Source organism: Pristiophorus japonicus, unplaced genomic scaffold (genome assembly GCF_044704955.1).
Source record: "Pristiophorus japonicus isolate sPriJap1 unplaced genomic scaffold, sPriJap1.hap1 HAP1_SCAFFOLD_801, whole genome shotgun sequence".
Taxonomy (NCBI): Eukaryota; Metazoa; Chordata; class Chondrichthyes; family Pristiophoridae; genus Pristiophorus; species Pristiophorus japonicus.
Genome location: NW_027254720.1, coordinates 156,053 through 172,769, shown reverse-complemented (window position 1 = coordinate 172,769; position 16,717 = coordinate 156,053). Strand labels below are relative to the sequence as shown.

The window sequence follows — 16,717 nt, the reverse complement described above, 5'->3', positions numbered from 1 at the left end:
AGTGGAGTTGAGGCAGAAGATAAGTCACGCATGATCTTATTAAATAGCGGAATAGGCGCTCCTACTCCTAGTTCTTGTTCTTATTGCAGCATAGCTCAGTTGGCACCATTGAATACATGAGTTGAGAGACGTTAGCAACCGTTTGTAATCTAATTTAATTTTTAAAATTTCATGACCACCGGACATCTCAAAGCGCTTTACAGCCAATTGAATACTTTTTGAATTGTAGTCACTGTTGTAAGAATGGGAAATGCGGGAGCCAACTTGTACACAGCAAGCTCCCACAAACAGCAATGTGATAATGACCAGTTAATCTGTTTTGTTTAAGGGGGGCTTTTTGTTGCTGACACTGGGGCAACCTAATGTAATCCTTTCGGATTAGTTAGAAAAAGAGAGCGAGTTAATGAATCCTGGAACATTAACCCCTGCTGAGTGCTTCCAGCATTTTCTGCTTTTATTTCAGATTTCCCGCATCCGCTGTATTTTTGTTCCCTTATAATGTTTGTGATGCACGAGTGATAAAAGTACAAGGAATGGAATAAAACTATTGACGAAATGTCAACAGCAGCTCCTGCTCTACTCGCTCATCTTAGCAATTGGTGCCGCCCATCCTACCGCCGCCGCGGCCTCCCCGAGCTCCGTCACCCCGCCCGCCACGGCCTCCCCGAGCTCCGTCACCCCGCCCGCCACGGCCTCCCCGAGCTACGTCACCCCGCCCGCCACGGCCTCCCCGAGCTCCGTCACCCCGCCCGCCACGGCCTCCCCGAGCTCCGTCACCCCGCCCGCCACGGCCTCCCCGAGCTACGTCACCCCGCCCGCCACGGCCTCCCCGAGCTCCGTCACCCCGCCCGCCACGGCCTCCCCGAGCTCCGTCACCCCGCCCGCCACGACCTCCCCGAGCTACGTCACCCCGCCCGCCCAATGTTGTGTTTCCGGAGCAAAGCAGCGGCCCTGAGGTAGGAGTGCACGGGTTGGGGGTTATCGTGGCAGGTCTATTCTGGCTCTCCTTTAGGCAACAAGGTATCGGCAGTGCCCGGTTAAACGCGGCAAAGCCGGTTCAAGTTGGCCGCAATTTGTAATAAAATGCCGTGTGAGGGCGATAGACGAATATGGAGAAAGCGACAGTTGAAGACCGACCCCGCAGAGTGAGAGAAGCGGGGGTTACACCTGCACCTGCACTCGGGGCCGTGCATTTATTCGCCACCAGTTTAGTGTCAATTTGAGGCTGAAGTACTCCGACTCGAAAGGAGAGCGAATCCCATTCTCACTTTGTTCCGAAGGCTACATTTCGCCTGCCTTAGAAGTGAAGCTGCTTTGTACCAAAGTTACAGTCTGTAGATGTGCCCGTTCACACGTGGCGTAGTTCAAGTACAAGTTGCTCGCTGCTTGGAAACTTCTGGTCTAAGCTCAGAGCATCAGGTTTTAACGCCTTGGGTTTGCGAGTGTCTACTGCTGTGGGAGTGTTCTAATCAATTACTCACTGCTCTGCGTTTTTCAATTAAACAGTCCATTATTGTACTGTTTTACTGTTACTCAACCAAGGTAAATCCACATGGTCAACATTAATTTTAACATAACATTACTTGGCTCCTGTCTATTCTGAAGTCCTACCAAGGGAAGAAAAGGAAGCCTTGCACCTTTTATGACCTCCGGATGTCCCAAAGCACGTTATATCCAATGAAGTACTTTTGAAGTCCTTGTTGTAACATGGCAGCTAATAAGTGCACAGCAAGCTCCCACAAATAGCAATGTGATGACCAGATAATCTGTTTTTAGTGATTAGCCAGGACACCGGGGATAACTCCCCTGTTCTTCTTTGAAATAGTGCCATGGGGTCTTTTCCGTCCACCTGAGAGAGGACAGCCAGGGTCTCTGTTTAACGGCACATCTGACAGTGCAGCATTCCCTCAGCACTTCAGTGTAAGCCTAGATTTTTGTGCTCATGTCTCTGGAGTGAGACTTGAACCCACAACCTTCTGACTTGAATCATGGCTGTCCTGCCATGAAATTAAATTCTGAATAAATGTATTGAAATAGATCTTTAGATAGTTAATGTTTTTTGATCAAGAAATAAAATATAACAGTTGCTACAGACTTGGAGATTGTGCGACTCTTGAGGTGTTGGGTCATATAATATGCAACCAGTGACTGACCAATGTAGCATATTGTTGCATCCCAAAGCATTTTTAATTTTTCTTTGAGCAGCATCGCAAGATAATTTAATAATGGTTCTCTTACACTGTGAGCGATCAAAGTGTCATGATGAACTTTTGTTTTCAAAATGTAGGTTGTACACTAACATACTTTTTATCCTAAACTGAGGGAAAAGTTTTAAATTTCACACTTTGGAGTAGGCCTTTTTAGCACGTTGCACTCCACAATCAGAAAATTTGTAATGATCTAAATGTACAAAAATAACCATTTAATATAGCTAGAATATGCGTAATGACTTTGTTCTGTTTTCCAATAAATGTTTGTACTGAATCCGTGCGCACCACCTCTATATCATTAACAATCTTGTGTCTGGTATGTTTCTATAATCTCATTCGTCTCACATCCAGTGGGCTCAAGTAACAATGATCAGTCAAGGAATAGGTTGGAGGATTCATTATGGTGAGGAAGGTATTGCTGCACAAACCTCACCTTTTGCTAGTATATTTAAAATAGTTGAAATTACATAATTGAACCAAATGTCCAAATCAGGACTGTGTGTAACTTGCAGGGGAACTTGGAGATGATGTCACTCCCGCAACATTGGTGCTCGTCCATAATGGTAGAGGTCATGTGGGAGAGAGGTGCTATACTGCAATGTATCTTGTAGGTTGTACATACTGCAGCTGTAGTGTGGCAACTATAGAGTGGTGGATAATAAATTCACTGGCAGGAGCACCAATCAAGACAACTATCAGTATAGTTAGGGGGATAGAGACTGTTCTCTGCAACCGAGCATGAGAGTCTTGACGGCTGTGCCAGGGTTAAGGACATCTCTGGGCTGGAGAGGCGTGGGAGGGGAAAGGTCCTGTTGTCGTGGTCCATGTAGTATCAACGAAAAGAAAGAGGTTCTGCAGAGGGAGTATGAGCAACTAGGGACTAAATTTAAAATTTAAACTAGGGGTTACTACCTGAGCCACGAGCAAATTGGCATAGGATAAATAAGATCAGAGCGATGAATTCCTGGCTCAAAGATTGGTGTGGGAGAAATGGATTTCGATTTATGGGACACTGGCACCAGTACTGGGGAAAGTAGAAGCTGTTCCGTTGGGATGGGCTTCACTTGAACCATGCTGGGACCAGTGTCCTGGCAAATCGAATAATTAAGGCTGTAGATGGGGCTTTAAATTAAATAGTGGCGGGGGGAGGGTTCAGGTGAGGAGAAATTTAAAAAGTCAAAGAGAAAGGAGAAGGCAATAGTGGAGGGTAGTGATAGGGGTAATGATAACCAGAGTCGTGACAGGAAGGGACAGAGCGTATAAACAGAAGCGTGCACCAGAAAGTAGAGTTAGAGTAGGAAAAAATGGTAAAAATATAAAATTAAAAGTTCTTTATCTGAATGCACGAAGCATTTGTCACAAGATAGATGAGTTGACAGCACAAATAGAAATAAATGGATATGATCTGATAGCCATTACAGAGACGTGGTTGCAAGGTGGCCAAGACTGGGAACTGAATATTCAGGGGTATTCGGAAGGACGGGCAAAGGAAAAGGAGGTGAATAAATGACAAGATCAGTGCAGTAGTGAGAATATTGGCTCAGAGTATCAAGATGTAGAATCAGTCTGGGTGAAGATAAGAAATAATAAAGGAAAGAAGTCACCAGTGGGAGTAGTCAATAGACCCCCTAACAGTAGCTACACTGTAGGACAGAGTATAAATCAAGAAATAATGGAGGTTTGTAAGAAAGGTACAGCAATAATCATGGGTGATTTTAATCTTCATATAGATTGCACAAATCAAATTGGCAAAGGTGGCCCTGAGGACAAGTTCATAGAATGTATTCAGGATGGTTTCTTAGAACAATATCTTGTGGAACCAACCAGGGAGTAGGCTATTTTAGATCTGGTAATGTGTAATGAGATAGGATTAATTAATTATCTGATAGTAAAGGATCCTCTAGGAAAGAGTGATCATAGCATGTTAGAATTTCAAATTCAGATTGAAGATGAGAAACTTGGGTCTCAAACTAGTGTCCTTAACTTAAATAAAGGCAATTACAAAGGTGTGAAGACAGAGTTGACTAAAATGGACTGGGAAAATAGATTAAAGGGTAAGGCGGTAGATAAGCAGTGGCAGGAGATATTTCATAACTCTCAGCAAAGATATATTCCTGTGAGAAAGAAAGACTGAAAAGGATGGATCATCTGTGGCTAATTTAAGGAGGTTAAACATGGTATCACATTTAAAAACAAAGGTAAACAATGTTATGAAGATTAGTGGTAGGCCAGAGGATTGGGATTTTTTTCGAAACCAGCAAAGGACGACTAAAAAAAAATAAAGATAGATTGAGAATAAACTAGCGAGATATATAAAAACAGACAGTAAGTGTTTCTACAGGTATATTGCATGGACCATTTCCCATATCTCGGGAGCCTCTTATCAACAAAGGCAGACATTGATGCGGCGATTCAGCATCGCCTCCAGTGCAGCCTTCGGCCGTCTAAGAAAAAGAGTGTTTAAAGACCAGGCCCTCAAATCTACCACCAAACTCATGGTCTACAGGGCTGTGGTGATACCCGCCCTCCTGTATGGATCTGAGGCATGGACGATGTATAGAAGGCACCTCAAGTCACTGGAGATATATCCCCAACGATGTCTCCGCAAGATCCTGCAAATTCCCTGGGAGAACAGGTGCACCAACATCAGTGTCCTTGACCAGGCTAACATCTCCAGTATTGAAGCACTGACCACACTCGATCAGCTTCGCTGGGCAGGTCACATAGTTCGCATGCCAGATACGAGACTCCCTAAGCAAATGCTTTATGCGGAGCTCCTTCATGGTAAATGAGCCAAAGGAGGCCAGTGGAAACGTTATAAGGACACCCTCAAAGCCTCCCTGGTAAAGTGCGACATCACCACTGATACCTGGCCGAAGACCGCCTGAGGTGGAGAAAGTACATCCGGGAGGGCGTTGAGCTCTTCCGAGTCTCAACGCAAAGAGCATTAAGAGGCCAAGCGCAGGCAGCGGAAGGAGCGTGCGGCAAACCAGCTCCACCGACCCCTTCCCTCGACGAATGTCTGTCCCATCTGTAACAGGGTCTGTGGCTCTCGTATCGGACTGTTCAGCCATAAAAGAACTCACTTTGGGAGTGGAAGCAAGTCCTCCTCGATTCCGAGGGACTGCCAATGATGATGATGAAAAAGTAAGAGAGTAGCGAAAGTAAACTTCGGCCCCTTTGAGGATGAGACTGGGCAATTAATAATGGGACACGGAAATGGCAGAAACTTTGAACGACTATTTTGTATCGGTCTTCACGGTAGAAGACATTAAAAGCATCCCAATAATAGATAATCCAGGGGCTATGGGGGGGGGGAGACTTAAAACAATCACTATCACTAGAAAGAAAAGTACTAGGCAAACTAATGGGACTAAAGGTGGACAAGTCCTCTGGACCTGATGGCCTGCATCCCAGGGTCTTAAAAGAAGTAGCTGCAGAGATAGTGGATGCATTGGTTGTAATCTACCAAAATTCCCTGGATTCTGGAAAGGTCCCTGCAGATTGGAAAACCACAAATGTAATGCCACTATTCAAGAAAGGAGGGAGACAGAAAGCAGGAAACTATAGACCAGTTAGCTTAACATCTGTCCTTGGGGAAATGCCGGAGTCCATTATTAAAGGGAGTAGTAGCAGGACATTTAGAAAATCATAATACAATCAAGCAGAATCAGCATGGTTTTGTGAAAGGGAAATCATATTTGACAAATTTGCTGGTGTTCTTTTGAGGATGTAACGAGCAGGGTAGATAAAGGGGAACCATTTGGTAAGGTGCCACATAAAAGGTTACTGTACAAGATAAGAGCTCATGGGGTTGGGGATAATAGCATGGATAGAGGATTGGCTAACGAACAAAAGAGAGTCGGGATAAATGGGTAATTTTCAGGTTGTCTAACTAGAGGGGTGCCACAGGGATTTCAACTATTTACAATCTATATTAATGACTTGGATGAAGGGACCAAGCTAAATGTAGCCAAATTTGCTGATGATACAAAGATAGGTGGAAAAACAAGTTGTGAAGAGGACACAAATAATCTGCAAAATGATACAGATGGGTTAAATGAGTGGGCAAAAAATTGGCAAATGGAGTATAATGTGGGAAAATGTGAGTTTATCCACTGGTAGGAAGAATAAAAAAGCAAATTATTATTGAAATGGGGAGAGACTACAAAATGCTGCGGTACAGAGGGATCTGGGGTCCTTGTGCATGAAACGCAAAAAGTTAGCATGCAGGTACAGCAAGTAATCAGGAAGGCAAATGGAATGTTGGCCTTTATTGCAAGGATGGATGGAGTATTAAAGTAAGGAAGTCTTGTTACAATTGTTGGTGAGACCACACCTGGAGTACTGTGTACAGTTTTAGTCTCCTTATTTAAAGAGGGATATACCTGCATTGGAGGCAGTTCAGAGAAGGTTCACGAGGTTGATTCCTGAGATGAAGGGGTTGTCTTACGAAGAAAGGTTGAGCCTATACTCATTGGAGTTTAGAAGAATGAGAGGTGATCTTATTGAAATGCATAAGATTCTGAGGGGGCTTGATCGGGTCGTTGCAGAGAATATGTTTCCACTCTGGGGGAATCTAGAACTAGGGGGCATAGTTTTAGAATAAGGGGTCGCACATTTAAAACGGCGATGAGGATGAATTTCTTCTCTGAGGGTCGTGAATCTTTGGCCTACTCCGATTTCTTATGTTCTGTCTTGGATGATGTCATGCTTCTTTAATGTTTTTGCGGCTGCACCCATCCAGACAGTCAGTGAGCAATGTTCCCTTTAAGCTGCGCTGGTCGCCGGCTTTGGCTGCCCAACCCTACAAGGGGCTGAGTACCCACAAAAAAGGAGGGAACATTGGTGCTGAGTATTCCGTCTCACACTGCTGAGTTGAGCCTTCTAGATGGTGGAGAAACTTTGCAGGATCAGGAGGTGAACCACATGTGACAGAATACTTAGCCTCTGCCCTGCTCTTGTATCTAGAGTTGCTGCCGTGCATCCTGTCGATGGTACACACTGCAAATGGTACGCCAGTGGTGGAGGGAGTGAATGTTTAAGGTTGTGGTTGGGATGCCAATCAAGTGGACTGCTTTGTCCTGGATGGTATTGAGCTTCTTGAGTGTTGTTGGAGCTGCACTCATCCAGACAAGTGAAGAGTATTCCAGCATACTTCTGCCTTGTAGATGGTGGAAAGGCTTTGGGGAGTTAGGAGATGAGACACTCGCTGCAGAATACCCAGCCTCTGACCTTCTCTTGTTACCACAGTATTTCTGTGGCTGGCCCAGTTAAGTTTCTGGTAAATGATGACCCACCCCCCCAGGATGTTGATGGTGGGGGATTGGTACATAGTAAGGCCATTGAATGTCAAGGGTCGGTGGTTAGACTCTTGCTTGTTTGAAATAGTCATTGCCTGCACTTGTGTGGCGTGAATGTTACTTGCCACTTATCAGCTCAAGCTTGAATGTCGTCCAGGTCTTGCTGCATGCGGGCATGGACTGCTTCATTATCTGAGGAGTTATGAATGGCACTGAACACTCTGCAGTCATCAGCAAACATCTCTAATTCTGACCTTATGATGGAGGGAAGGACATTGATGAAACAGCTGAAGATGGTTAGACCAATGACGCTGCCCTGAGGAACATCATAAAGCAATGTCATGGGGCTGTGATGAACCACCACAACCATCTTCCTTTGTACTAGGTATGACTCCAGCCAGTGGAGAGTTTTCCCCCTAATTCCCATTGACCTCCGTTTTACTCGGGCTCTTTGGCGCCACACTCTGTCAAATGCTGCTTGATGTCAAGGCAGTCACTCTCGCCTCACCTCTGGAATTCAGCTCTTTTGTCCATGTTTGGACCAAGGCTGTAATGAGTTCTGAAACCGCATGGTCCTGGTGGAACCCAAACTGGGTATCGGTGAACAGATTATTGGTGAGTAAGTGCTGCTTGATAGCACCATCGACGCCATCTTCCATCACTTTGCTGATGATTGAGAGTAGACTAATGGGCTGGTAATTGGCCAGATTGGATTTGTCCTGCTTTTTAGGACCGAGATGAGGAGAAACTTCTTTACTCAGAGTTGTTAACCTGTGGAATTCTCTACTGCAGAGAGTTGTTGATGCCAGTTCGTTAGATATATTCAAGAGGGAGTTAGATATGGCTCTTATGGCTAAAGGGATCAAGGGGTATGGAGAGAAAGCAGGAAAGGGGTACTGAGGTGAATGATCTTATTGAATGGTGGTGCAGGCTCAAAGAGCCGAATGGCCTACTCCTGCAACTATTTTTTTATGTTTCTATGTTTTGTGGGCAGGAAATACCTGGGCAGTTTTCCACATTGTCGCTTAGATGTCAGTGTTGTAGCTGTTCTGGAACAGCTTCGCTAGAGGCGCGGCTAGTTCTTGAGCACAAGTCTTCATCATGACAGCCGGGATGCTGTTAGGGCCCATAGCCTTTGTTGTATCCAGTGCGCTCTGCCGTTTCTTGATATCACGTGGTGTGAATCAAATTGGCTGAAGACTGACTTCTGTGATGGTGGGGACCTCAGGAGGATGCCGATATGGATCATCCAATCGGTACTTCTGGCTGAAGATGATCGCAAACACTTCAGCCTTGTATTTTGCACTCGAGTGCTGGGCTCTGCCATCATTGAGAAATGGAATATTCATGGAGCTTCCTGCCATTAGTTGTTTAATGGTCCACCACGATTAGATATGACAGGACTGCAGAGCTTGATCTGATCTGTTCATTGTGGGATCGTTTAGCCCTGTCTATGGCATGCTGCTTCCGCTTTTTAGCATGCATGTACATAGAAACATAGAAAATAGGTGCAGGAGTAGGCCATTCAGCACTTCAAGCCTGCACCACCATTCAATATCATGGCTGATCATGCAACTTCAGTACCCCATTCCTGCTTTCTCTCCATACCACTTGATCCCTTTAGCCGTAAGGGCCACATCTAACTCCCTTTTGAATATATCTTAACGAACTGGCCTCAACAACTTTCTGTGGTAGAGAATTCCACAGGTTCACAATTCTCTGAATGAAGAAGTTTCTCCTCATCTTGGTCCTAAATGGCTTACTCCTTATCCTTAGACTGTGACCCCTGGTTCTGGATGTCCCAAGCATTCTTCCTGCATCTAATCCCGTCAGAATTTTATGTTTCAATGAGATCCCCTCTCATTCTTCTAAATTCCATTGAATATAAGCCTAGTTGATCCAGTCTTTCTTTATATGTCAATCCTGCCATCCTGGGAATCAGTCTGGTGAACCTTCGCTGCACTTCCTTAATAGCAAGAACATCCTTTCTCAGATTAGGAGACCAAAACTACACACAATACTCAAGGTGTGGCCTCCCCAAGGCCTTGTACAACTGCAGTAAGACCTCCCTGCTCTTATACGCAAATCCTCTTGCTATGAAGGCCTTCTTCACCACCTGCTGTACCTGCATGCCAACTTTCAATGACTGATGTACCATGACACCCAGGTCTCGTTGCACCTCCTCTTTTCCTAATCTGTCACCATTCAGATGATAATCCTGTTTTTACCACCAAAGTGGATAACCTCACATTTAGCTACATTATACTGCATCTGCCATGCATTTGCCCACTCACCAAACCTGTCCAAGTCACCCTGCAGCATCTTAGCATCCTCCTCACAGCTCACATTGCCACCCAGCTTAGTGTCATCTGCAAACTTGGAGATATTACATTCAATTCCTTTGTCTAAATCATTAATGTATATTATAAATAGCTGGGGTCCCAGCACTGAACTTTGCGATACCCCACTAGTCACTGCCTGCCATTCTGAAAAGGACCCGTTTATTCCTACTCTTTGCTTCCTGTCTGCCAACCAGTTCTCTTTCCACCCCCAGTACCATGTGCTTTAATTTTGAACACTAATCTCTTGTGTGGGACCTTGTCAAAAGCCTTTTGAAAGTCCAAATACACTCCCTTGTCCACTCTACTAGTTACATCCTCAAAAAATTCCAGAAGATTTGTCCAGCATGATTTCCCTTTCATAAATCCATACCGACTTGGACCGATCCTGTCACTGCTTTCCAAATACACTGCTATTACATCTTTAATAATTGATTCCAATATTTTCCCACTACTGATGTCAGGCAAACCGGTCTATAATCCCAGTTTTCTCCCTTTATTTAAAAAGTGGGGTTACATTAGCTACCCTCCAATCCATAGGAACTGATCCAGAGTCTATTGAATGTTGGAAAATGACTACCAATGCATCCACTATTTCTAGGGCCACTTCCTTAAGTACTCTGGGATGCAGAGTATCAGGCCCTGGGGATTTAACGGCCTTCAATCCCATCAATTTCCCTTGCACAATTTCCTGACTAATGAGAATTTCCTTCAGTTCCTCCTTCTCGCTAGACCCTCGGTCCCCAAGTATTTCCAGAAGGTTATCTGTGTCTTCCTTAGTGAAGGCAGAACCAAAATATTTTTGAATTGGTCTGCCATTATAAATTCACCTGATTCTGACTGCAAGGGACCTACATTTGTCTTCACTAATCTTTTTCTCTTCACATATCTATAGAAGCTTTTGTAGTCATTTTTTATGTTCCCTGCGAGCTTACTCTCATACTCTATTTTCCCCCCTCCTAATTAAATCCTTTGTCCTCCTCTGCTGAATTCTAAATTTCTCCCAGTCCTCAGATTTGCTGCCCTTGCTGGCCAATTTATATGCCTCTTCCTTGGATTTAACACTATCCCTAATTTGCCTTGTTGGCCACGGTTGAGCCACCTTCCCTTTTTATTTTTGCGCCAGACAGGGATGTACAATTGTTGAAGTTCATCCATGTGATCTTTAAATGTCTGCCATTGCCTATCCACTGTCAACCCTTTAAGTATCATTTGCTAGTCTATCCTAGCCAATTAACGTCTCATACCATCGAAGTTACCTTTATTTAAGTTCAGGGCCTAGTTCTGAATTAACCGTGTCACTCTCCATCTTAATGAAGAATTCTACCATATTATGGTCACTCTTCCTCAAGGGGCCTCGTACAACAAGATTGCTAATTAATCCTCTCTCATTACACAACACCCAGTCTAGGATGGCTAGTTCTCTAGTTGGTTCCTCGACATATTGGTCTAGAAAACCATCCCCTACACACTCCAGGAAATCCTCCTCCACCATATTGCTACCAGTTTGGTTAGCCCTCTCTATATGTAGATTAAAGTCACCCATGATAACTGCTGTACCCTTATTGCACACATCCCTAATTTCCTATTTGATGCCATCCGCAACCTCACTACTCTGTTTGGTGGTCTTTACACAACTTCCACGAGAGTTTTCTGCCCTTTGGTGTTCCGCAGCTCTATCCATAAAGATTCCACATCATCCAAGCTAATGTCCTTCCTTACTACTGCGTTAATCTCCTCTTTAAACAGTAACGCTACCCCACCTCCTTTTCCTTTCTGTCTATCCTTCCTGAATATTGAATACCACTGGATGTTGAGTTCCCAGCCTTGGTCACCCTGGAGCCATGTCTCCGTAATCCCAATTACATTATATCCGTTAACAGCTATCTGCGCAGTTAATTCATCCACCTTATTACGAATGCTCCTCGCATTGAGACACAGAGCCTTCAGGCTTGTTTTTTAACACTCTTTGTCCTTTTAGAATTATGTTGAAATGTGGCCCTTTTTGATTTTTGCTTTTGATTTCTCTGCCCTCCACTTTTCCTTACCTTCTTTCTACCTTTTGCTTCTGCCCCCATTTTACTTCCCTCTGTGCATAGATTCCCATCCCCCTGCTATATTAGTTTAAACCCTCCCCAACAGCACTAGCAAACACTTTCCCTAGGACACCAGTTCCGGTCCTGCCCAAGTGCAGACCGTCCAGTTTGTACTGGTCCCACCTACCCCAGAACTGGTACCAATGTCCCAACGTAGTCCTGTGTTGCAGCTTCCCCAGGTTAGCACCTCATCTTTAGGTACGCCTGGCATGCTCTTCTACACTCCTCATTGAACCAGGGTTGCTCCCCTGGCTTTGGTGGTAATGGTAGAGTGAGAGATATGCCGGGCCTGAGGTTACAGATTGTGGTGGGGTACAACTCTGCTGCTACTGCACCTTATGGATGCCCAGTTTTGCGCTGCTGGATCTGTTCTGAATCTGTCCCATTTGCCATGGTGGTAGTGCCACACAACACGATGGAGGGTGTCCTCAGTGTGAAGATGGGACTTTGTCTCCACAATGACTGTACGGTGGTCACTGCTACCAATGCTGTCACTGACTGATGCATCTGCGACAGGTAGATTGGTGAGGACGAGGTCAAGTAGGTTTTTCCCTCGTGTTGGTTCTCTCACCACCTGCTGCAGGCCCAGTCTGGCAGCTATGTACTTCAGGGCTCGGTTAGTAGTGGTGCTACCAAGCTACACTTGGTGTTGGACATTGAAATCCCCCACCCAGAGTACATTCTGTGCCTTGCTACTCTCAGTGCTTCTTCCAAGTGGTGTTCAACATAGTGGAGTACTGATTCAACAAGGGCGGTAGGTGGTAATCAGCAGGAGGTTTCCTTGCCCGTGTTCGACTTGAAGCCATGAGACTTCATAGGGTCGGGAGTCAATGTTGAGAACTCCCAGGGCCACTCCCTCCGACTGTATACCACTGGTGGGTCTGTCCTGCCGGTGTTACAGGACATACCCAGGGATGGTGATGGAGGAGTCTGGGACATTGGCTGAAACGTTTGAATCTGTGAGTATGACTATGTCAGCCTGATGCTTGACTAGTCTGTGGGACAGCTCTCCCAATTTTGGCACAGGTCCCCAGATGTTAGTGGGCAGGACTTTGCTGGCTCAACTGGGCTAGGTGTATCGTTATCGTGGCCGGTGCTGAGGTTGATGCTGGGTGGTCCATCCAGTTTTATTATTATTCTTGTTTCTCGTCGTGGCTTGCCCGGCTATTTCAGAGGGCAGTTAAGAGTGAACCACATTGCTGTGGGTCTGGAGTCACGCATAGGTCAGGTAAGGATGGCAGATTTCCTTCCCTCAAAGACATTAATGAACCAGATGGGTTTTTATGACAATCCGATAGTTTCACCATCACCATTACTGCTCCTAACTTTATTCCAGATTTATTTAATTCCCCAACTGCCGCGGTGGGATTTGAACTCGCTTTTCTGGATCATTAGTCCAGGCCTCTGGATTACTAGTCCAGTAACATTATCACTATGTTACCGTTCCCGACCAGTCCTGTTGAGTTTCTAGTTAATAATTCCTGAAATGTTGATGGTGGGAGACTTGGCGTTTATAATGCCATTGAAGGTTAACGGGAGATGACTTTGCTTTCACTTATTTGGCACAGTCATTACCTAGCATGTTTATGGCATGAATGTTACCTGCTGCTTGTTCGGCCAGTTCGGAATGTTATCCAGCTGCTGCTGTAAGCTGGCATGAGCTGCTTCATAATAAGAGTTGCAAAAGGGGTTGAAGACTGGAATCGTCAGCAAATAGCCTCACACCTGACCACCTGCCAGGGAGAAGATCATTAATGAAGCAGCTGAACTGGTTCGACTTCTGCAGTGATGCACTGACCTCTGACAGTCACAACCATCTACCTTTACAACAGATATGACTTCAGTCACTGGATGAATTTCTCTTTGACCGCCCCTCCCCCACCATGATTCCTTGTACTTAGTCAAATGCTGCCTAGATTTTCAGGGCAGCTGCTCTCACCTCTCTGGCATTCATCTTTTGCATCCAAGTCTATAATCAATGCTTTGATAAGATCTAGAGTCAAGTGGTTCCGGGAGAACCAGAACTGAGTATTGGTGAGTAGGTGTCGCCGATGATTGGCAGAACGTAGATAGGGTAGTAATTAGGGGCCCAAGTTTCCACACGATAAAAAACGGGCGCCCCTCCGAGCTGGGCGCCGTTTTTCGCGCCTAAAACGGCGCCTAAAAAAAAACTTGTGATTCTCGAGCGTTCTGCAGCTCCTTGTCTGCCTGGCGCAGCGCCCAGGGGGGTGGAGCCTACACTTGCGCCGATTTTGTAAGTGGGAGGGGGCGGGCACTATTTAAATTAGTTTTTTTCCTGCCGTCAACGCTGCGTGTGCGCGTTAGAGCGTTCGCGCATGCTCAGTGTGAAAAAAACATTGGCACTCGGCCATTTTTGTAGTTCTTTGTAGCTGTTTAATTTTTGAACATTTTTTTAATAAAAGCACATTGCCATCAGCACATCCCACTGCAGCCTTCTCACTGTCTCCTCCCCCCCCCCCCCGCGGGAAGAACGGGCGCCTCCTCCCCCCCCGCGGGAAGAACGGGCGCCCCCCCCCGCGGGAAACAATGGGCGCCCCCCCCCCCCCCCCGCGGGAAGAACGGGCGCCTCAGGCTGACTGCAGAATTCTCCGTGCCTGAAGCACTTTCACACAGGTAGGAAGATGGTTTATTTAATCTTTTCTTTGCTTATAAATGTTTATTCAGGTTGGATTTATTTGTATAATATTTGTAGAAGTATAAATAAGGATTTATTGTAGAATTTAATGAGTTCCCTTCCCCCCCACCTCGTTCTGGACGCCTAATTTGTAACCTGCGCCTGATTTTTTAATGTGTAGAACAGGTTTTTTCAGTTCTACAAAAATCTTCACTTGCTCCATTCTACTTTAGTTTGGAGTACGTTTTCACTGTGGAAACTTTCAAATCAGGCGTCAGTGGCCGGACACGCTCCCTTTTGAAGAAAAAATTCTGTTCCAAAGTAGAACTGTTCTACCTGACTAGAACTGCAGAAAAAAAAATGTGGAGAATTGCGATTTCTAAGATAGTCCGTTCTCCACCAGTTGCTCCTAAAAATCAGGCGCAAATCATGTGGAAACTTGGGCCCTAGAAGTTAGATTTTTCCTTTTTTATGTGGACAGATCATACCTGGACAGTCACATTGTCGGGTAGATGCCAGTGTCATAACTATACTGAAACAGCTTGGAGAGCAGCTAGCTCTGGTACACAGGTCTTCAGCACTGTACCTGGAATGTTGTCAGTGTGCAGAAGCATTTGTACAATGGTGGTGAGGTTTAAGGTTAAAGGGAGATGGCTGGACTTTCACTTGTACGAGAATACCATTACCAGGCACTTTTGTTGCCTGCCACGTGTCAGCTTGAGACTGGATGTTATCTAGGTTCTGTTGTAAGCTGGCACAGCCTGTTATAGTTTATTTGGACTTCCAGAAGTTCTGACAACTCCCACATAAAATTATTAAATTTAAAATCCATTTAGGACTAAATACGAAATTAAAATAGAAATATAGAATGCTTGTGAAAAGCATAGTGTTGAACTGCAATAAGATGCTGAGTGAAATATCACAGGGATCATTGTTTAGACTTTTGTTTATGGAGATAACAAGTAATGTAGACACAGCTGACTCTAAAATAGAGGGTGCAATGGGGTCAGAGGCTGGTTATGGTTTTGTAGAAGGATTTTGATTTACTATGCAACTAGTTGGTCTACCTATGCGTGCACATGGGTAGTCAAGACACATTTGAATCTTTCACATCAAGTTGGGTTAGAGAGGGTGGGGGTAAAAGAACCAATGTGGGGGGGAGGGACAAAGAGAGAAAAGCTAAGTAGGGCGATAGAACGAGGAAGGGAAGTGAGGAGACAGAAAACTGGGAGAGAGGCAGGTTAGTGCTGGAGAAGGGGAATTCAAATTATCTAGGATAGGGAGACTGCGAGGTATTGGACAACCAGACACTAAAGTAAGAGAAAAACAACTGGATGGGAAGATCTGGAAAATGCAGTCAGTCGAGCAGTCACTATGGGCCCAAGTTTCCACAAGAAAAAAAACGGGCGCCCCTCCGAGCTGGGCGGAGGGCGCCTAAAAAAAAAAAAAAAAAAATCGCGATTCTCGAGCGTTCTGCAGCTCCTTGTCTGCCTGGCGCGGCGTGCAGGGGGGCGAAGCCTACACTCGCGCCGTTTTGTAAGTGGGAGGGGGCGGGTACTATTTAAATTAGTTGTTTTCCCTGCCGGTAACGCTGCGCGTGCGCGTTGGAGCGTTCGCGCACGCGCAGTGTGAAAAAAACATTGCCTGCCCCTCCCCTCCCTCCCCCCCCCACCCTCCCTCTCCCCCCACCCCCCTCCCTCCTCCCCCTCCCTCCCCTCCCTTCCTCCCTCCTCCCCCTCCCTCCTCCCTCCTCCCCTCCCTCCCCTCCCCTCCCCCTTCCCCTCCCCTCCCCCTTCCCCTCCCCCCTCCCTCCCCTCCCCCCCTCCCCTCCCCCCTCCCCTCCCCCCTCACTCCTCCCCTCCCCCTCCCCCTCCCTTTCCCCCCTCCCCCTCCCTTTCCCCCCTCCCCCTCCCTTTCACCCCTCCCCCTCCCTTTCCCCCCTCTCCCTCCCCCTCCCTTTCCCCCCTCCCCCTCCCTTTCCCCCCTCCCCCTCCCTTTCCCCCCTCCCCCTCCCCTTACCCTCCCCTTCCCCCCCTCACCCTCCCCTTCCCCCTCACCCTCCCCTTCCCCCCTCCCCTCCCCCTCCCCCTTCCCCCCTCCCCCTCCCCTTCCCCCCTCCCCCTCCCCTTCCCCC

The 16,717-nt window shown here is 46.2% G+C and overlaps 1 protein-coding gene across 1 annotated transcript in view; it reads left to right on the top strand.

Moving 5' to 3' along the window:
- The first annotated feature begins 802 nt into the window (after window positions 1-802).
- Window positions 803-16,717, top strand: part of cunh18orf21 (chromosome unknown C18orf21 homolog) — a 107,534-nt gene continuing 91,619 nt past the window's right edge. Inside the window, exon 1 of the mRNA XM_070874391.1 lies at window positions 803-956. The gene's annotated coding sequence lies outside the window, so the exon portion shown is untranslated. The remainder of the gene's footprint in view (window positions 957-16,717) is intronic.